The sequence below is a fragment of the Siphateles boraxobius genome, unplaced genomic scaffold (genome assembly GCF_051911475.1).
Source record: "Siphateles boraxobius isolate OS27281-9 unplaced genomic scaffold, OSU_SipBor_1 50, whole genome shotgun sequence".
NCBI lineage: Eukaryota > Metazoa > Chordata > Actinopteri > Cypriniformes > Leuciscidae > Siphateles > Siphateles boraxobius.
Genome location: NW_027509142.1, coordinates 1,871,651 through 1,894,264, shown reverse-complemented (window position 1 = coordinate 1,894,264; position 22,614 = coordinate 1,871,651). Strand labels below are relative to the sequence as shown.

At 37.0% G+C, this 22,614-nt stretch overlaps 1 protein-coding gene across 3 annotated transcripts in view; it reads left to right on the top strand.

Moving 5' to 3' along the window:
* The window catches only part of ngfa (nerve growth factor a (beta polypeptide)), a 36,681-nt gene that overhangs the window by 5,695 nt on the left and 8,372 nt on the right, over positions 1-22,614 (top strand). For 2 of the 3 annotated variants that reach the window (XM_077204702.1, XM_077204703.1), the window contains exon 2: positions 1,370-1,498. The exons of the other annotated variant lie outside the window; for it this stretch is intronic. The gene's annotated coding sequence lies outside the window, so the exon portion shown is untranslated. The remainder of the gene's footprint in view (positions 1-1,369; positions 1,499-22,614) is intronic. 3 annotated transcript variants of the gene reach the window in all.

Sequence of the window (22,614 nt, the reverse complement as noted above, 5' to 3'; positions counted from 1 at the left end):
AAAGTAGCCTAACAATAATGTATTTAACCGAATCAAAAACATATATAGACATTTCTAAGCATTTACTCCAATATCTATTTTAAATATTTCGTAACCAAATCACAAGGAAGCTAATGAATTACATGAAACGTGTGATCATGATTCCCCAAATAATGCAATTTTTGTAACACTACACTGGTAATTGTGGGAAAATGTACCATTTTGCTGGAAAAGCTACACTTTTGAAAACAGCAGAGCTAGTTAAAGATTGTTGTCACTACTTTTAGAAACTCCAAAATGTAATCGTATTAAAACAAAGGCAATTACATTAGAGTAGACAACTTAATTCAACCATTCTAATCAAAAAAGTATATGTGCATAAGAAGATAAGAATTAGCCAAGAGGGAATTGGCACATCTGTCGCACATCACTTTATCTCATATTTGTTGAAGTACGCATCAACAGCTGGGCCCAACCCTAGTGAAAAAGATACGGTCTTAATTGTATTAAATTTGCACTTGCAGTGTACTTCAAATCTTAAAAGTATATTTACTGCAGATAATACAATAGTAATTAAATAAAAGGCCATTTAATTTAACTTAAACCGAGTATGCTTCCTTAACACACTTAAGCACATTTTTGTTGTGTTTTAAAGAAGTGCGCTCCTTTTGATCTGTTGACTACTAAAGCACATGTAAATTACTTTTAGCTGTAGTGCGTTATTCAATATCACATTTTAAGGTAATATATGTTAAATGTAGTAAATTACCATTTTTAATGTGTAATTTCAACTAGATTTAAATACATGGCATACAAGTTTCAATAGAAATGACAAGATAAATTTTAGTTTACCACGAATGCTTTAAAGGTTCACCCAAAAATGAAATTCTGTCAGTATTTATTCACCCTCATGTTGTTCCAACCCCGTAAGACCTTCGTTCATCTTCGGAACACGAATTAAGATATTTTTGATTAAATCTGAGAGCTGAATCACTCCTCCATAGGCTTCTTAAGGGATTGAAACTTGCCGACCCCGAAAAGTTAAAAAGTAAAAAAAAAAATTACGACTTTATTTGAACTATTCATTTCCTTCTCTGTGGGCCTCTAGTCAGTTAGCATAGTGTGATTGCGCAAAGCTACGTCACACGTAGGCTCACTATTGGCCGACGCTGGTCATGTGTGTGATGCGTGTGACGTACAATAACAGAAGATTACGCTGTTACACTAGTGAACTGACTCGAGGCCCACAGAGAAGGAAATGAAGAGTTGAAATAAAGTCGTTATTTATTTATTTTTTGCGCACAAAAAGTATTCTCGTCGTTTGATAAACTTAAGATTGAGCCACTGTAGTCACTTGGACTATATTAACGATATGTTTAATAACTTTTAGGGGCTGGCAAGCTTAAATCCCTGAAGAAGCCTATGGAGGAGTGATCCAGCTCTCAAGATTTAATCAAAAATATCTTAATTTGTGTTCCGAAGATGAACGAAGGTCTTACGGGGTTGGAACAACATGAGTGTGAGTAATTACTGACAGAATTTTCATTTTTGGGTGAACTATCCCTTTAACAGTACACTTTAACCATATTTCAAAGACAATAGAAGTAATCATGCAACTACAAGTCAAAAGCACTCTTAAGTTCAATTAATTGCATTTAATATAAATTTAAATGATATAATACATTTTAATCAATTGTAAATAACATGGAATTAAGTGTCCAAAAATATTACATTCAGTTTGCACTTAAGTATATTATTTTATTGTATATTATTTCTACAATGAGTTCTGTTTTAAAATATGCTAAAGTGTACTTTTTCCAAAATGCACAGAGGATGTGCAGTATATGCTCACTATCTGTAAAATGTTCAGTTGTTAGGAACTACAGTATTTGCAGTGTAGTATTATGAAACATTCCTTTTTTAAGTAACTTAGAAATTTCTGTTATTTACCAAACCCAGGAACCTTTATGTCAGCCGTCTGGTCGAGGGCTGCACATGAAACCATATATATTTCTTGGCTGTCAGCTATTGTAAATCATGTTAAGATGAGTGCAGACAGCCGAAAGGTCAAGTTTAAAGCAACTGTTTTGAACAGGAACGGTCACAATGAAAGATGTTAAACCCATTGAGACCAAGTCAAGAGGAACGAACACAGCTCTCCTCCCATCAGCGTAACAAGAATTCCTGCTTGGCAAGCCTGTCTCCAATTCCAGAGTGAACAATCAAATTCTCACCAACTGAGGGGAAATATGGCGTAGCATTAACTAAAACATAGCCATGTGTCATGCAGAAACTGTTGAATGTCAAGGCTGTAAAACTCTCGCGTTATGGAAAAGACGTTAGTCTGACGTTCAAGGTCTTCCCACCAACAATCATACAGGAATTGAAAAAACAGTGGAACAATTATTAATGTGTAGTAGTGAGAAAAGTGATTCCTGGTCAACTTTATAGCTCATTTGAGGTCCGACTGGTTGGCTCTTGCAATGACAGTATGGGAGAGTTCATTAGGAGAACATTAAACACTGTCACACTTCTGAAATTCACAAGCCATTGAGATGTTATGGGCCTCGTGAGACATGAGAGACAAACAAATGTGTTCCCAAAGAACATGAGCCAGGAACTTACAGTTTCAGAAGTCTCTAGCAATGGTAGGCTGAAGGATCAGGACATTTTAAAGCAACTCAATGGGTTGAACTTACTGAACAGCTCTTTTACACATGGTTTTCTACATGGTTTTGCACTTATTCAATAACCACTTGAAATCCAGTTTCACAGGGCACTAAAAGTGAAGACATCATTCTGCGTCTTTTTCAATGGCTATTGCTAGTCTCCCTAATCTTAGTAAATGCAAAAATATGATGTTATCATCAGGTGCGATTCATTCTTAGTGAATTCCTCCAGTTTTGAGTGTTTAGGGCCTGGTGTAGGTCCATAAATTGTGGCTTTATAATATGGTCTCATGGATGTGTAGTTTTCTCTAAAGCAACTTAATCTCATTTGGAACTAAAAAGTGGTCTTAAAACACCATTAAATTACGCTTGAAACTAAATATCATGGCTCATTTGAGATAGAAGCTGAAGTTGTAAGCAAGTTAGATTGAATGTCTTGTACAGTGTGAAAAGATAATCTAACCGTTAGCAATCAGCCACCATTTGAATGATCTTATAAATTGTGCCGAATTAGCTCATCTTCTTTTCATAATAACTCTGAATGTAATATTCATTGAGATGTCATTGAAAAATGATTCCCACTTCCTCATACAATTTTAACCTCACTCAGACTTCAATTAGCACAATAACAGCCTCTTAACGAGACATGCCAAAATCTCCTGAAACAAACTGAGAAAACATTCGCCTTGGGCTTAAAATGTCTATCATTATGAGTTTGGATCAGCTGCTACTTTTCACCCTGGCTGTATTTGCTAATTACAGCTTCCTCTCAGAGCTTTGCTGAATAGGATAGTCAGCTCTGTTCTTTCAGAAGACAGAAGGCTGCTCTACAAGTCAACTTTCTTTCTTTAAATGGAAAATGATATTTTTATAGCTGATAGCTGATAATGCTAAATGTTTAACAAAACCACCACATTTCCACTTTTAATAATATCGTTGTGGTATACACACAGCGACGGTATGACATTTCGCAAACCGTAACATGTATTTTAAAAATACATGCATAAAATCGGATTTTCCAGATCGGAATTAGCAATATTTCTGAAATTGGGTAAAGGAGTTCTGTTTTATCTGCTAGCGAACAATGTTGAATAACCAGTCAATACATTTCCACTTAATAGTTTTTGAGAACACTGGAATAACATTCAGTAAAGGAATGCTGTATTTATTAAATAAACTTGTGGAACACTACCCTTATTTGCTATTGGTTGATAAACATCTAGCCCCACCCTAAAATCACACCATTGGTTTGATTCTTGAACTAATCGTTCTTTTAAGCTGGTTTACCTGTCGAGCCAGTTCACAGAATCAAACCAAAGACTTTAGATGTACAAATACGGTGCACTCATATGTTTATGAATGGGAGAAAGTGCAATGTGCAATATGGCAGAATAAGTCGCACCCTCTAAATAAAAGAGCCAATTGTCAATTGGTAAAGTCATTGAATCACTGCAACTACCATTGTTCTGAGACACGCACAAGCACATTGGCTGGTCCAGCCTGAAAAAAATCTGTTTTTGTTTGAGCATTTAGAAACAAAATTTATTTATTTTGACAACAGTTGTTGTCAGATTTAATTGGTGATTTTTAAATCTGAAATTTAATCGTAAGCTTGGTGAACAGCTTTGGATAATTTGGTGTTTCCCCATTCAAAGAGATAGAAGCTGCACTTGCATGACTGAAATATCTGCAGAGAGGCATTTAAAAGATGGCCAGTGAGTGAAATGACTTGCCTTAAGTTAGTTGCCTTACTCTAGTTCCGTGATGATGATGCAAGATGGACATTGAAGTAGCATGGAATGAAACAATGAGCATGTCCGGACAGGTTATTGAACCAAATAACAGTTTTGAGATTAACAAATCAAAAATAACCAAACGCAAAAATCTGACTTTCAAATCTGACTTTTCAACTTAGTTTGTAGGTTTGATAGCCTACGTTAATTTATGGACATGCATACAAGGAGCATGCGTGCTTCTTTGGATGTGCGTCTTGCGTCATGTTTCCAGAAACAGTAGTGACATGGCCAAACCTCCGTCGTTTGATCCAACAATATAGGATCATCGCTAATGAGGTCATGAACAGATGTCAGATTGCTAACACACTAAGGTTACATTTACACGACAACAATGGGAAGAGTTTTCCGTGTACAGACGACACCATTGTCAAAGCCATCCCCATTTATTCCCCATCAGCAAAAATGACTAAAACGCTGTATTCTGCTGCCAGGCCATTTGATGGTGATGAAATACTATAGACTGAACACTTAACATTTTCTTCAGAGATTTGCTCTGATTTGAAAACATGTTTTCAAAAGTTTGCGTTTTCAGGCACGTACAACGCCGCTTTTGTGTAAATGAACGGCCAAAACGCATAAAAAGTTTTACGTTTTAGTTGAATTTGTTTTGAATGTTTTGTGTCGTGTAAACAGACCCTAAAATACATAGATTGCAATGTGTATAGATACAGAATGTATTACATGTAAGCTTGCTTATTTTTTCCAAGAGCAAAATCTATAAATCCTAACAAGTAACTGCTTTTAAAAACAGGTCGAGAGCTGTAGCTCCAACCACACAAACGTGAGATGCTAACTACAGTTTTGGGAAACACCAAATCTTTGAATGATAGATCTTGCGCCCATAGTTGGCAAACTACGTTTTTGGGAAACACACCCCTGTTTGGGATACTCAAACAAACAGACCGATGTTTTGATAGCACCACAGTGTTAACACTTTTTAGGTAGTCAACTTACCAGTGGCTTATTTAAAGACTTCTCTGGATTTTAAGCAGGGATATGAGAACATATTTTAACACTGAAGGATATGACATCACTTTTGAAGGAAATTACATTACTTCTGAGCAATGCTACAACCTTCTTTAGACTTCTTTAGACTACTTCAGTGTTATTTTAATTATTACTGAATGTGCATTTGCTCATCTCTTTTTTCCAAAATGCTTTTTTTTTCTCTAGCAATCAGAAGTATTCTATAACAAATAGCTCACAGTAAAATCGGAAACACTTACATTTTCTCAAAAAGCAGTCAGTCGATTTGGCTGCATCACAATGTGAAAACAAATGAACTAATGTTCCCATCATTTAGTGCTGGCACCAAACACAAGGCTCAAAGCCATATCAAATTAACTGTTCAGAGTGGGAGTTGTGCATTGCAGCAGTGCTTAGATTTAATCAAGAAACGCTTAAAGTCTAAAAGCAGTACAGCAGTACTCTGAATTCTGACCAAGACTTGACTTGACCAAGGGACACAAATGATGTACAATGCTCAGTTACAGCCCCTTGTCCTCTCGTCTCCATCTGTTTAAATTGTTTGGAGCAAAGGCTCTAAATGATCTTAGCTGTCAGCCTATCCAGGAAGTCGTCAGGTTTGTTTGGGAAACATTTGGCTGTCCTGTGAGCTATTGGAGAGCTCACCTCAAGTGATTTCTCATGCCTGAGAGCTTTGAGAAAGACAACAGCCTGTACAACCATCACTGACCCAAAGAATGTGCTGTATTCAAAAACAATGTATATATCGCCTTGAAAATTTGCTAATTTTATATTTAAAAAAAAAACAACTTTGGTTCCATGTTTTCTTTTCTTGTGTGTTAGTCATTTCTGTGATTTCCCTATCAAATAATAAGAATTAAAAAAAGCAATGAAACAAGTTCGTAATTTTTCGACTTAATGCATTTGAATAGATTTTCAGGTATTCGTTTTATGAGAATTTTTGGACAAAAGTGGTCGAAAGGTAGATTTTTACCACAATGCTCTCACATCCTAAACAAATTTCACGCTACTTCCTGTTCACTGTTTTACTGTCTACAAAACAGCAGCTGTGTTTAAAATACGATTTCACAGCTGTCCCAATGGTAGCTTTGTCTTCTGCCAAATTTACGATGTACAGACATCCATGTGTGTGTACGCACTATATGTATCTGTGTCCATATGTGTTTGTGCAACTCATCATTAACTTAATAATGTTGGTATTCCATCTGGACGGTCCAATGTTATTCTTCAGCTCTTCAACAGAAATGCATACAATCATTCCTCAAAGTCAGTGCAGCTTTTTGGACACATCCTCTGCTGAATTCTGTGTGCGGAAGTCTCGTTTTCATGTGTATTCCCCAAAGATAACCGTGAAAGATCTACTTTATGCAATGTTTGATGGATGCCTTAGATCTTGGTGCAGATACAGGTCAGGGTAACATTTATCTGCTGTCAATTTTACTGTGGTATTTTCCACAGATTTAATTTTTATTACAAGGAAATGAGTTTGAGTTTGATTTTGGAGTTAAAACTTAACCAAGTGATTTTAAATTGTCCTGGAACACAAAATAGAGACATTCTTAATAATATCCATGTAGCTCTTTTCCATATAGAGCTACACTGTAAAAAGTGATCAGTTGACTTAACTTTAAAAAGTGAGGAAACCTGTTGCCTTAAAATTACAGAAAAAAATAAAAAATGCGTAATTGAAAAAATTAAGTTATGCGGAATTGTCAAGTTCACATAACTTAATTTTTTCAATTGACCCTTCGCTAAGCCACGCCCGAAAACCGCCACTGGCCTTTCGTGTCTTAGCAACCGTAACTAGGCGCGGGAGGTCTGGCAAGCTTTCAAGCGAGGGAAACAAGCCAAAGCGTTGTGCATATGGATTGTGCAAATCTGATACCCGGTATCCTAAAAGTTTGGACGGGTGAGTGGAATTTTTTTCCTTCCCAAAAATCTAAAAGCGAAGAGGAGAAATGATGGGCGTGATCCAGCAGTGGGAGACCCCATTCACAACTACATGTCGACAGGATTAACAAAAACACCTATTGCTTGGAAATAATGACGGTTCTTTGTTCATAATGCAAATACTTTAACGTAAAATAAGACGATTAAAGACAAGACAGAGGCTCACTGACATACTTTAAAATATATTTCAGCATTTTGTTAATCGACAGCCTACTACCCCTGACTGAGTAACTTTAACCCAATCAGATCGTGGCTCTCCCGGTGTTAGTGTTATTCCACAAGATTTATGAATAAGATGTTTGATTTATAATTATTAGATTATTTTCACATTTCACTTACCCTGCTGTGCATGAACATAGCTGTTCGTCAATTTGTGTGTTTCCCATTTGAATGTTCAGTGTATGAGGCGGCTGCTGCTTGCGCTGGGACTATAGGCTTTAGCTTCAATTTTTAGCTTTTATGGAATTATTCTGTAATCGGTTGCATATTATGTCGTGGATATATCCCTCGAATGCATACTGCAGTCCCTTTTGTCTTGCTCTCTCGGATATTTCACATGTTCGCCAAAAATTAGTAATTATATAATTGGGAATGTCTGACACCGGTGCATACACACTGTAATAGATGTGCCAGGCACGAAAGCTTGTCAGGTGTAGCAACAGTAACTAGGGAGGGCGGGGCTTAGCGAAGGGTCAATTACGCATGAAGTCTACTTAATTTTAAAACAACGGGTTTCCTCAGTTTTTTTGACTTAAAGGGACATTGTAGGAATTTCTCTCATCTAGTGGTGAAATTGTATTTTGCATTCAGCACAACGAATTGTGCTCTCCAGCGCCTCGATTTTTCAAATGCGTGTTGCATCTACGGTAGCTGTTATGTACCAAAAAGCTATGACAGGATGTCTTCTAATAGCACTTCGTTGAGTTATTTCAAACAAACTGCAACTTGACACAATGAAGAAACGAATGTTACAGTATGAATAATAACAGTGCAATGCAGCCTTTTAAACTTGCCGGGGCAGTGACAAGCGCCTCTCACTGCTCTGTTCCTCCGTTTCTGCAGCTTCAGTCACGTGACGCTGGCTCTGAACGAAAACGCGTTGTGGAAACGTGTTGGCCTAGTACTTTTTGACCTTCTCTGCTATTATAGTTTTTCAAGATGGCGGAACGACAAGGAAGCCTCCGTGGACCTACCAGTCACATGTATATAAAGATAATAAATTCTTCGTTAATGAGGATAAGTCAGATGATTGGCAGAGGTATTTGTACACCATTGAGGACATATTTATGAATAAAAACATTGATTTTAGATAATAAAATACCTAAAAAATTACACATTGTCCCTTTAAGACAGATGGTCAATATGAACTATCATTCTGGAAAAGTGCTGTTGTGTACCATTTCAAAATTCTCCCTTTTTGTTCAAAATTTCTGTTTACCATTGAATAAATAACAGCATACAGGCTTAGAATGATATGAGGGTGAGTAAAAATTATCCTATTATTACTAAACCTTTTCATTGAAGTAAAGACTGTTATAACAGTGCATTAGGCTTTTACACAGTCTATGTTGTGCCGTCACTCTGTTTGATTATTGTCAGTAAATACATTTTAAGGTACAGCAAGCATCATTTGATATACGAGATGAATTGATTTTGAAGTGCTGAGCTAAATTAAAAGTGTGTTCATTAATTGTCTGTGTACATGTGCATATGTATATATTTATTTATATTCACAATTATTTAAAGTACAAAATACAATAATTCCTTTAATTTCAAGGACTGTTGTTGTGCTAAGGCTTTTTACTGGAACCATTTCCAACAAAAACTATTCATAGTATTTAATGTTTCAAGGGAATTAATATTTTGTCTTTATATTTGCTCATCCTAAAAACCTATATGGAAAACAAAAATATCCTGAACGTCTTTGTCACTCTTTTTTCATACAGCAAAACTGAATATAAAAGTTTTTTTTTTTTTTTTAAATACTATTTTCCAAGTCATAAGACCTAAACTTCTCGTCACACAAAGCTTAAGTAAAATCTTCCCCTCCTCTGTCCACATGCACACAAATAGCGGTGCCTCATTACGCAGAGGAAAATTTTTCAGTGAATATGCTGGAAAATAGTCATATGAACTACTTTAAATGACATTTTAAATGTGCTTTTTGGATGTTGTTTTTTTTAAAATGTCCACACTCACTCACATTACATGGAAAAAAGTGGCCGTACATTTTTTAACATTTTTCTATTTTTCACAATTGAAAAGTCATATGGGTTTGAACATCATGAATGTGTATAAATGATGACAGAATTTTCATTTTTGGCTGAAGCATTTATCCCTTTAAATGCAGTTCTGGTGTGTATCAATAATGATTACAAAAGATCGAGAGAATTATATATCAAAATAGCAATCAGATGAGTTTACATTCACAGATTAGCATCATTAACTAAGCGTATTCCAGCTATGATGCATTAAGCGTGAACTACTAATGCACTGCAAAGTACATAATGTTGTTGCGACACAATCTAAACACACTTACATTGTTCTAAAAGCATTTTTCGGTTGTGTTTTCTGGATTTCTTTATATAGCAGTAGAGATCGACCGATTCATCGGTTTTGCCGATTAATCGGCACCGATAGTTGATTGGTGTAACTATCGTTATCGGTAAAAATCCACTCCGGGTTGCGTCCGTTGCCAGAGCGGCTGAAAAAGTATGCGGAGTCATTACACTGTACGAGAGCACTGAGAAGAGACTGCTGGCATTATACAGAGCGAGAGCGGCCTCTAGAGGACAAATAACAAACTATCACTGGCTGAGTTGTTTACGTTAGCACGTGAGGCTGCGCGCAGCAAGGAGAGAACAGCACAGAGAGTGGTGGCACTTCAGAAGCGCATTTAAAACACCGACAGTGAAACGTATGAATACATAACACTAAAGTATATTGCCATATCATTATAAAGTAATTAATTTGTTGACTAGATGCTGCATCAGAACAGAAAGAACAAAAGTATGTTTGCCGACGAGGCTGAGAGGACACTAACATTAGTTCCTCAGTCAAGTGGTTTAAACAATGTGACAAAAACACACGCAGACCTGACCCAAATGTTTTATGTTGCAATTGTTACTATCTATTTGCAGTATTTTATATACAGCTGGTCACTTTTATGCATTCATTAGGCGACGAAGTTGCATATTTAAAACTAGTGACGTGATTGCTTTCTCAACATTGATATGTTCATGTAAGTTAGCCAACAGAAACATAAACAAATCAGAAATGCATTCGATTTAAGTTCTTTTTTTTATCACTACAATACATCTTGTTATTTTAAATTTTAATGGCCATCTTTAAGAATGACTCTTTGGAATTATATGAAATGGTAACACTTTACAATAAGATTACATTTTTAGCATTAACTAAGGTTAATAAAAGTTGTAGAAGTATTATTCATTGTTAGTTTGTTAATTTCAACATTTACTAATGCATTTGAAATGGAGTTTTAATTCTTATTTTATCTGTTATTACCTTAGTTAATGTACTATGAACTAACATGAATGATAAAGGTTCAATTGTATTGCTCATATTAATACATGCAGTAAAAACGTATATTGCATAATGCATATAGTTCATGAAAGCTAGCTAATACATCCCTGTTAACAAATGCGACTTGCAAAGTGTTACCTATGAAATTCACGTATGTTTCTAGGTTATAGCTAACGAAACTTGTAATATTTTAATGTTTAAATAATTTTCTATATAGAGTTTGTTCTGTAGAACTTAATTGTAGAATTTAATTTAGCACATTTCAGTTCAGCACTGTTTTACTTGTGAGTGTTATGTTTGTTTTTAATCCAGTATCCATTTAAAAAAAAATATCGGTTGAATTATCGTTTATCGGCATTTATGGTCAAACCTAAATATCGGTATCGGTAAAATCCACTATCGGTCGACCTCTATATAGCAGTTTATTAAACACTTGATAACACGCATTTGCAACACTTAGTCAGGAGAGAGGCAACGTTCTGTGCCAACAGGAGCTCAAATCATTTGGTATTTTTGTAAGAGAATAACTCTGTGAAGTCTGTCTATTTCTCATTCTCTCCAATGCTTCTCTTCGTCTTATTCTCTTACCTTTTGTCATTTGTTGATAAAAGAGGCAATCCGTCTTTAGCACCGCTTCATTATCTCGGATGCGCTGTCAGCACCTCAGAAGAGCTGTGTGCTTTGACAAAATACACTATTGACACTCACAACCAAATCTTTTAACAGGTAGGTAAATCTACTTACATGCATTCAGTCAGAAATGAAATTGCATGTGTCTGTTCTGCTCTTGATGTTACGTTACATAATTTGTGTTAAAGTGCACACGTGCACATAATGTAAAATGTGTTTTTTGCAATTTACAAATTCATGTTCTACTTTTGTTTTCCTTTTTTATTTTTATTGTTATAGCTCAAAAAAAGTTTTGAGAACTGACAGTATAATGAGTATTGGATCCGATTTAGTCACATATCCGATTTGATGGATACAGGTAAGTTTAGGACAGGTTTGGTGGATACGGGTAAGTTAAGGACAGGTTTGGTGGTATGGGTAAGTTAAGGACAGTTTTGGTGGTATCAGTAAGTTAAGGACAGGTTTGGTGGATACGGGTAAGTTTAAGACCGGTTTGGTGGTAAGGGTAAGTTTAAGACAGATTTGGTGGTATGGGTAAGTTTAAGACAGGTTTGGTGGTATGGGTAAGTTTAAGACAGATTTGGTAGTATGGGTAAGTTTAAGACAGATTTGGTGGTATGGGTAAGTTTAAGACAGGTTTGGTTGTATGGGTAAGTTTATGAAAGGTTTGGTGGTATGGGTAAGTTTAAGACTGGTTTGGTGGTATGGTTTGGTGGTATGGGTAAGTTTATGACAGGTTTGGTGGTATGGGTAAGTTTGAGGGTGGGTTAAGATGTAATTCATAATTACAGACATAATTACAGGCAGGTTTAATTAATATATAATTACAATGTAATAACATGTATGGACACAATAAATGAATGGTATCAAATGATTAAATAAATGTATTACATTATAGTTAAATACACTTAATATAACGTGGGACCTACTATATTTATTAAACAGTATGTCGATCAATACACATTACTGCAACGCTATGTTACTGCATTAAATATTTGTGTCCAGTAATCATCTTGGAAATGAAAAGAGCTTTTTTTAGTAGGGATGCACGATATATCAGCCACCATATCGGGATCAATATATGTTAATTTTTAATGTTATCGTTATCAGCCCAATAAGAAAATTTGCCCGATATATTAAAGCTGATAAATAATGGATTATTTCCTTCAGCTGAGACACTTCAGATGCGCATTGTTCAACATGATGGTTTTGAACTGCTTGAAATATGATTGACTTCAAAAAGGAAAATACAGTTAAGTGCAACATGTGCAGCGCAAGTCTGTCGTATCGGCTACATAAAATTATAATGAGAACATTATACTTTTGTTTTGGACATAGCTTTTAATGATGAGACTTTTGTTTTTGTAATCAGGCTCTCAAAATTACATAAAACTTAGATTTTTTAGATTAAAACTTTTAGATTTATCGGCCAATATATCGTCTTTCGAATATAAAGAATTATCGGTATTGGCCAAAATGTTCATATCGGTGCATCCCTAATTTTTAGAACAGTCCAGACAAATAACAAGTCAACAAAAAGTTGTGGTGGAGTTGTGTTCATTGTAGGGAGGCCAACCAGTTGGAGTGGAAAAGGGAAATGACGTGCCGTACAAAAAGTTGATGCAAAATTTTATTGGAAGGTACTGAAATATTTACAGTGCAGGAGAAAAAAAAACTGTACAAAAAAGAAAAGAAAACCGCAACAATGTGATAATTTTGGCTAAACCAAATGGCCCACGTTCGCTTAAACCTCCCAAACAGCTAAAACAACAACCATTAACAGAGAAAAAGTTTAACAACAAATTTAATGGCAAAACAACTGTTTCTAAAGCAGTACAGCAGTACAGGCCCAATGCCATGCTCAGAAGAATCGGTCTGTACAGTTAAAGTCTATTCAAAGTCGGGACTCTGAAAACAGGCTCTGTGCATAAGGAGTCCTTTAGGTCCAGTTAACTTTATTTGGATTGTCTTTTTTAGTTAAATCAGTTTGTTGGGGATAAAGCGCCTGTACCACCCCACAAGTCAAAGGAAAGAACAGACCCGTTTCTTGGTCACTGGCCGTTCTGCATTCTTGATGGTCTCCACGTTCCCCACCTGTGGACATATTACTCCATGACCCAGCACATACCCTAGGTATTGTGTCTCAGTCCTGGCTAGGGTGCATTTGTCTGGGCGGATAGTTAGAACAGCATTCTTAATTCTCAGTAGCACGTCCTTCAGATGACGCATATGCTCCTGCCAAGTCTGACTATAGATGATTATGTCATCTAAGTATGCCGCAGCAAACTTCTCAGGAAGCTCAAAGGGAAGGACATGAAACTAAAATGTCCAACGCGTGTTTTAAATGTGGTCACCTCCTTGCTCTCCGAACTTAGTGGAACCTGCCAATATCCCTTGCAGAGGTCAAGTGTGGTGAGATACTTTTCTCTTCCAAGACTTTCCAATACCTCATCCATGCTTGGAATGGGACACGGGTCAAATTTGCTCACACTATTGAGCTTGCGGAAATCCAGACAGAATCTAAGACTGACATCTTTCTTATGCACAAGGAAAATGGGATTGTTCCATTCACTGGTTGAAGGTTCAATCACACCAAGGCTCTGCATGGTCTCCAACTCCTTCATAACTGGAAGAAGTCTTTCTGGGACCCAGAATACTGGTTGACGAATGGGTATGGCATCTTTGAGAGTGATGTGATGGTGGATATGGCTTGTTTTGCCAGGTGTCTCCATAAAGAGTTGGGCTGGGATGCATTGTAGAAGTTCCTGCCTTTGACCATCTTCCAGGTGCTCAAAGTTAAGCTAACTGTTCCCCTGATGACCAGGCAGGTATTGTTCCTCTATTTCCTCATCTCCCTCCACGGATCCTCACAAACAAAGCAGTTCCAGTTCCCGCTACTTCCTCAGAAATAGGTTCTGGTTGTGTGGAACGAGCATACCACTAGCCTTAACATAGAAACATGGAAGATTTGCAAGGGCTGGGTCCTGGATGGGATCTCCATCTCATGTCACAGGACCCACTTTCCACTTTATTTGGTAGGGGACCTGCCCATCTAGCAGTTAAAGCTCACTCGTTGGTAACAACAACAAGACCTTTTCACCTGGCTCAAATGTATGGGATGTGCCTGTTCATTTATACCACTTTTGTCGTTTTTGAGACTGCAGGAGATTTTCACGTGCAAGGGCTGTTGTCTTCTGCAGATGCTCTCTCATCTTTAGTATGTAGAAGAGAATGTTTTTCTTGTCTGGTTTATCAGTGGCCTCCAAACTCTCCCTGAGTACATCCAGAGGCCCTCTGACAAGGTGAGCATACAGCAGTTCAAATGGCGAGAACACTGTAGATGCATGAGGCACCTCCCTATATGCAAATAGGAGGAATGGAAGCCACTTGTCCCAGTCCTTGCCTGTGTCAGAAACATATTTCCTCAGCATAGTTTTCAAGGTCTGGTTGAAACGTTCAAGAAGACCATCAGTCTGCGGATGGTAAGGGGTGGTTCGTACTCTATGCCCCCCAATTGATATACTTTTTGTAGGATGTGGCTCATGAAGTTTGGCCCTGATCTGTGAGCAATTCCAGAGGTATGCCAACCTCCGAGAAAAATCGTAGGAGTAGAGTGACTATTTGCTTAGCTGGGACCTCTCGTAATGGGTATGCCTCAGGATACCTGATAGCCTAATCACAATTAACCAAGATAAATCGGTTCCCTCTCTGACTCTTTTTTCACAGGCCCAACTAGGTAAACTCCTATTCACTTAAAAGGAGTGTTAACTACAGGAAGTAAAATCTTTTTGCAATTCACATTAAACCTCTGGGGTCTGAAAATGCACTGGCGCATTTTGCTCGATTTTTTTCACATAGAAGCAAAATAGACCTAAAATACTCCGTCATTTTTGGTCATACAGACTTAAGAAATATGAAAAAATTTACTGTTAAATGTCTACTTTTTTATGTGTCCAATTACAATCTAAATAAAACATTGTCCTTTTGTAAAATTAAGAAAATAAACAAGGTGTGCTTTCTGGCTCTCCGTCACAGTGAGCTTTTTTTTTTGAGCACGTCTTTAAACTTTAAACTCAGCGACTACTGTTCACCCAGGCATGAGCAATATATCTTTATAATCGTTTAAGTTTGTACTTTTAAATGATCTAATTCATAACAAAACAAATATTCTCTGTTTATGTAATCTATATGAAAAGAGAGAGATGTCAGTCGCTCTCATTTAATCTCATTATCTTTTAATTTGACACGCCCACGGAGAGCGCGCGGTATTCAAACACAAATGATCTGAGGCAACACACATGCAAAGGTGTAAACACCCATCAAATGAGATGAGATCAGCACACCAAATTTTATCAGATTACAGTACTTACTTGCAAGGCTGTGAGGAATAATCCTGGGAAATTTACCTCAGAAGTGCTGGTTTAAATTCATTTCGAGGAGCAACGGATCCATCTGAGAAGTATTTTTTTTTTATAATTGTTCTAATCGCGATATCCTAGTGTAGTCTATGTAATCCGCAAAAAGACTGTTTAATTATGAATCGCGTCTGTGTGTGAATGAATGAACTGAACAGCTTTTACCAAACTATATTGCTATACTGAGATGAGTAAAAATCGACTAAAATATGTTGAAAAAAATGTCTTTGTATAAGCAACGTATTAAACTGCAAATTAATATTTATATGCCCTAATATAGGCTATCATAAAAACAACAAACGATATTAAAGACGAAATATGAAGACAACATTTCATTTCATAGTTTTGGATATAGATTATAAAGTGTTTACTGTAAAATAGACTACTGCCACATCAAATAAGCTTTTGTTCACCAATTTCTGCTCAAATGTTAAATATATTAGGCTATGTTTGTTTTGTCAAAAATAAAGTCATCAACTAAGATGTTATTATAGTGTATAGTGTATAGTCCAATGTAGGCTTTATTCAAACTAATGAATCCTTAACTTTGAAATACGTGTGATAAAATGTATACTTTAGTTTTTACAAAGAAATATTACACTTGAAATATTGTTATTTTAATTGTTGCTGTAATTGTAACCTTTCTAATAAAATAGCAAATAATATATTCACAAGGTAGATGTAAACAAAATCTTAAAAGGTCAATATAAGCCTTCTCTTCAAATTATTTTTATTGTGTTTTATTAGTGACAAATTTGGGGAGAGGATACATATCCCAAACTTTCTGAAAATACAGTATGAGAATTAACTACACAATTGCTAGAAATGTTCACCTTAGATATTATACAATTTGCAAGCAAAAATACAAGTGGAAAAATAAATTTTTTTTTTAGATGTTTCTAACTGTGAACTAATTTTGTAGCATATATATATATATTTTTTTCTTTTGTCCTTGTATTCTTTCTTGTGGCTCAGTGACACACCTCTGTGTGAAAGGCTCATTATACAGGCTCATTAACCAGGTGTTTTGTCTTCTCATGTGTGAATAAGAGCATTATTCATGAGTCACGCCCATTTCGCATATTGCATTTCCAAACAAAAAGTGTTTTACAAAATTTAAATCAATGTATTGTTTTATGTGAATGATTAGGCAGGATGATTTTCAGATCATTTTGAAGCAAAAATTCTAGGCAACATCCATTAGTCAAAAGTCTTGTAGACACATATTTAGTATGTGTTTTGTGGCCTTATTTCAGAAACTTTAAGTTTTAGTTTTTTCAATAACCATGCATAAACAATATTCTCTCAAAAATACAAACATGTAAATACATGTTGCTCACATATTATGGTAGCCCTGTTTGTGCTAAATAGAGTGTAATGACAACTTTGGGTAACACTTTATTTCGATAGTCCACTTTAGACATTCAACTAACTATAAGTAATGTTGCAGCTAAATGTCAACTAACTTTCATTAGAGTATTAGTAGACTGTCTGCTTAATATCTGCTAACACTTTATTTTCTTGGTCCCCAACAGATATTACAACTACAAGTCAACTAGTTCTCCTAACCCGAACCCTAACACCTAACCCTAACCTAACAGTCTACTGACAGTCTACTACAGTCTACTAATACTCTAATGACAGTTAGTTGACATGTAGTTGAAAAGTTATTTATAGTTAGTAGAATGTCTAAAGTGACTATCAAAATAAAGTGTAACCCAACTTTGCCATTAATATGTTTATAAGCAACTGAAAAAAGCTCAAATGTCAGAGCATGTCAGAACACCTCCAGGTCCCAGAAAACACCTTAGACCCCAGAGGGTTAATGTCTTCATAAAAGCCAAGTGACCTGCCCAGAGAATAGAATGCCCAAGTTCTAATGCCTCATTCCTGTATGCCTTGGGAACTAGCAGCTGTAGACCATCTTCCTTACTCTGTCGGTACAAAATACTATTTTGTACCACAAAGTCTCACCAAGCAAAGACACAACACCCTCCTTTTCCTCAGCCTGTTTAAAACATTGTCAAGGTTGAGTCCTCAAGCAGAAGTTGGACTAGATTACCAGGGACAACTAAGTCTGCTTCAGTGAGTTTGGGTTCTTATGCCCCTTCCTCAGCTTGCTCTGAAGTTTCCAACAACCTCTCAACCAACCCCCTGCATTTTCTTCATATTCTGCATTCTTTCCTGCTCTGTAGGCCGTGACTCACCTAAACTAGTCTCATAGCTGAAGGGCATTTCTTGCAGTGTGTCTGGTGTTATTTCCTAGCGATGTGGAACCTGAGTACGCTGCTTTGCTTGGGCTCTCGTGACAACGCCACAACATACAGTCTCTTGCACAAATTCAGCTAGTACAGGGAAGTCAGTACCTAACAGCACAGGATAGGGCAGCTTGGTAGCAACACCCACATTCATCAGATATGACTGATTACAGACCTCAATATAATCCTTAGCAGTAGGCAACTCAGTGCTATCCCCATGCACACAACAAAATGTTAATGCGTCTCCTTCACTCCTAGAATCTTTGGATATATAATGGGCCTGTACCAGCTTATGGGAACAACCTGCGTCCACCAAAGCTGAAAGGGGTTTACCATTTAACAGCACAGTGATGACTGGCTCCCGATCGGGCTGTGTTCTTAACTGTTATGGCAGGGGCATATAAAAAAGACCAGTTTTCTTGGGCTTTTTTGAGTGGGCAAAGGGTCACCACAGTTATAACATACAACAATCTCTCCATTAACTGTTGTCTGGGGAATTGTAGCCGATGTTGGAGTTTTAGAATGAATGGGCTTATAGATTTTAGGGCCACTTTGAGAGTTTGAACCCACCCCCAACCCACCCGCTTAACCTTCGAAGATTGGAGGATGCCAGCATATCGAGTAGTTCCAGGTCCCTTCCATGCAGCAATGTAGGCCTCAACCAATGTTGCAGCCCCTGCAGCGGTGTTGGAATCTCTTTCCTTTACCCAAGTCCTGACCTCAGGGTACAACACCCACAGGTACTGCTCCAGCACAAGGGACTCCATAATGTCCCTCTTATTACTTTGTTCATAGCGTACCCATTTGGAGAACAAGTCCTTCAGTCGGATGTAGAGTTCCGTAGGGGTCTCATCGGCAGGGGTTCTAAGGGACTGGAATCTCAACCGGTATGTCTCTGCAGCGATTTCATATTTTTTAGAATTGCTGCTTTCACTTGGTCATAGTCTCTGGTTTGTGAGGGGTTCATAGCCACAAAAGCACTTCGGGCCTTGCCAGTCATCACTGTCCTCCAGCTTGGCTATTCGAGGTTCATGGTCTATCCCCCGCTTTGGCTTTTGGCTGGGATTTCTGCAGGCTTCAATCTCTCCTCGGCAACACCTCCAACAGCACCTTGGTCCATTACTGCATCTGTGCCCTCTACAGGCTGACCCCTCATTTTGGGTGGCATGTCAGCAGGGCATTACCTTATGCAGGCACGTCACTCACTGGTGGGAGGATCCCACTTCTGACACCATATGTAGGGAGGCCAACCAGTTCGAGTGGAAAAGGGAAATGACGTGCTGGACAAAAAGTTGATGCAAAATCCAAAAATGGTGTTTTATTGGAAGGTGCTAAAATATTTACAGTGCAGGAGAAAACAAAAATAAATAAAAACTTTACAAAGAGAAAAGAAAACAGCAACAATGTGCTAATTTTGTCTAAACCAAATGGCCCAAGTTCGCAACACTGCTCAGTATTAGATTTCTCAGAGTCCACAATCATAACTGAAATTCTTTCAGCCAGCAAAGCCTATTTAAAGGCTGAAGCCCCACCTGTAGGGCATACCAACCACAGGTACAAACTAAAACGTGTGTAACAATCAAATTAAATAATATAAACACCCAAAACAACACTTAAACCTTCCAAACAGTTAAAACAACAACCATTAAAGGAGAAAAAGTTTAACAACAAATTAAATGGCAAAAACAACTGTTTCTAAATCCAAAACCTTCCTGATGTGTACACAGATGTTAATATTGCCGGCAATGCACAGTATCAGTGAAATGGGTGTATGTTTGTAAGTCCAAGTTTATAGAGTCACCAGGTTAACCTGTGACATTCATCAATAATTTGCAGTGCATTGTGGGATACTCAGTGCAGTTTACTTTACTGTACAGTTTGGCAAGTGTAGCAAGTAATTCAGATACAGTATTATGTGCATAGTGAAAAAAATGCATATACAGTTTTTAAACCTGAAGTTAAGGAAATTAATTAACTAATTTTCACTAATGCTTAAATGCAAATGCAAACAGGGGTTTGTGGTACCAAGATGCAATTTGATGGAGTAGTTGAATACACTTTCCACCAGCAAATACATACTTTTAGGGCAGAACATACACAGTTTTGCCATATAGCATAGTACCATTATACATGGCAGAAATGTTAACATCAGGCTGTAACTATGAACATCACCTCAATATTACATGGCATTTAATATCGCAAAGTGTTACTAAAACAAACAGACACATTTTTGGAGAACTATGATGTCAAAATACTCAAAACAATAATTAGCGCAAAGTGTACGCTCGTAAAAGAAAACTAATTGGACAACGTTTGCCTCAGCATTGCTGGTTATTAAAGGAGAATCGCTCATTGTAGATTTAAGAGGCTTGTTTTACGAGGCTCATTTGTGGCTTTTCCCATGTCATTAAGCATAAATTAAACCTCATATGAAAACATGGGTTATTGTAGTTAAGGGTGATGGGAATGATTTCAGGAATTCTGGTTAAAGTGGAGTTTGGGAAATGGAAAGTGGATATTTTAGGGTGTTTAACTTGTCACCATTGCTTTTAAGTTTTTTAAATCAGCCCCTTTTCACTTTATTTCAAGGGGCTACTTTAGACATCCTATTGACTAGAAGTAACTTTGCAACTACACGTCAACTAGAAATCATTAGTTGACATTCTGCTTAATATCTGCTAACTCTTTATTTTGATGCTCCTTCAACAAACATTCCACTGACTATAAGTGACTTTGCAACTACATGTCAACTTATTCTACAAACCCCAATCCTAACATCTAATCCTAACCTAACAGTCCACTAAGAGTTTCGCTACAGTCTACTAATATTCTAATGAGAGTTATTTGAATGTCTAAAGTGGACCATTGGAAATAACCTTTGAAGTGTAACCTTATTTTGCATTTCACTAGTTTAATGTTGTACAGTGTCATTTTTTTTAACTCTTTATTTCGATGGTCCATTTTAAACATTCTACTGATTATAAGTAACTTTGCAACTACTTGTCAACTAGCAGTCATTAGAATATAAGGCCTTGTCCACAATAATATGCTTTCATTTGAAAACATCTTTTTCTCTCCGTTTTGGTCTTGTGTTCACAATGATATGGCATTTTTGTCAATGAAGACGGAGCTTTTTGAAAACACTCCCTCAAATGGATAAATCAGAAAACGCTGTTTTCGCGTTGTAGTGTGGACTGTGAAAACGGAGGCTTTTGAAACCGATGATGCATGTTTAGTAATGTGATACCGCATATTGTACCCATATCATCTATGGTTATACCAGTATTGTTGTGCCTGCTATTTACTTTAATGTGTTGTTCATTTCGTGTAGCTAAAGATAAATGTTCCTTTGTAGAATCTTCATATTACAGTCCTGTAAATATGACAGAACGTTGTGAGAGTGTGTTAGAAATCAGGAATGGTGAGAGACGAGGGAAACACATTCCCGTTTACACCTGGTGTTTTAATCCATCTCTTTTGTACACTTCTGTCCTGATTTCTTGGAGGGGACGGTCTATGGGCAGGGAAATTAATGGGCTTTTTCTGATCTTTCAATCTAATGGTTGAAATAAGCTTGTGCAGTTTAACATATGAACACGACCAGAGATGATGGAAAAACACACGGAGAACAGCAGCTTCAGTTTCTGCTCTGACAGCTGCAAGACCAACTGAACACTGTGAGTGTGTGTTAGAAATCAGGAATGGTGAGAGAAAATTGTGCTTGGTACATTTCTTATCTTTAAAGCAAACTTTGGTCTCCAGCCAACAAACTTAAAATCCTGTCTGGCTAGAGCTCTTCTCATAATGTTACTCTTCAGGTCAGTATGCGGAGAGAAGACAGTCTTTTGTGGCTGTTCGACCGCACTTGACCACATGAGCGTTTACACTACGAAAGCAATTCAGTCAAATGTGTTTTTAACTCCCTCTGGAAGTGGTGGAAAGTGGACAAGCTCAAAACGTTTTAGACCCGTTTACTCCTGTATTTAGCGTCGTCCACTTGTGATGGACATCAACATATCTTAATACCAGGTATAAACAGAGTCTGAGCAATATGACTGCGGTTGAAGCCCATTATTTAATTTTGCACGAGTGGCACGCCATGTTCACCAGCGTGCTCCAAAAGTGTGATAAGATTGGTGCAAGCCGTTCCTATTGCAACGCTGATTATGAAATGTGCGGGCCATTTGAATTCTATTGAGAATGAAATGCTATGGAGAAACGCCACTTTAAAACTCTATGGGGAAGTCAAACATGATCTAAAACTGCCACATAAACTAAAAACGCTGACCTCCAAATTAAATTAGACAGCTTTGTAAACTGCTCATGACCACCCTTACAAGAATTTATCACAATCCATTGTATTTATTATGGACAATTTTGACTAACT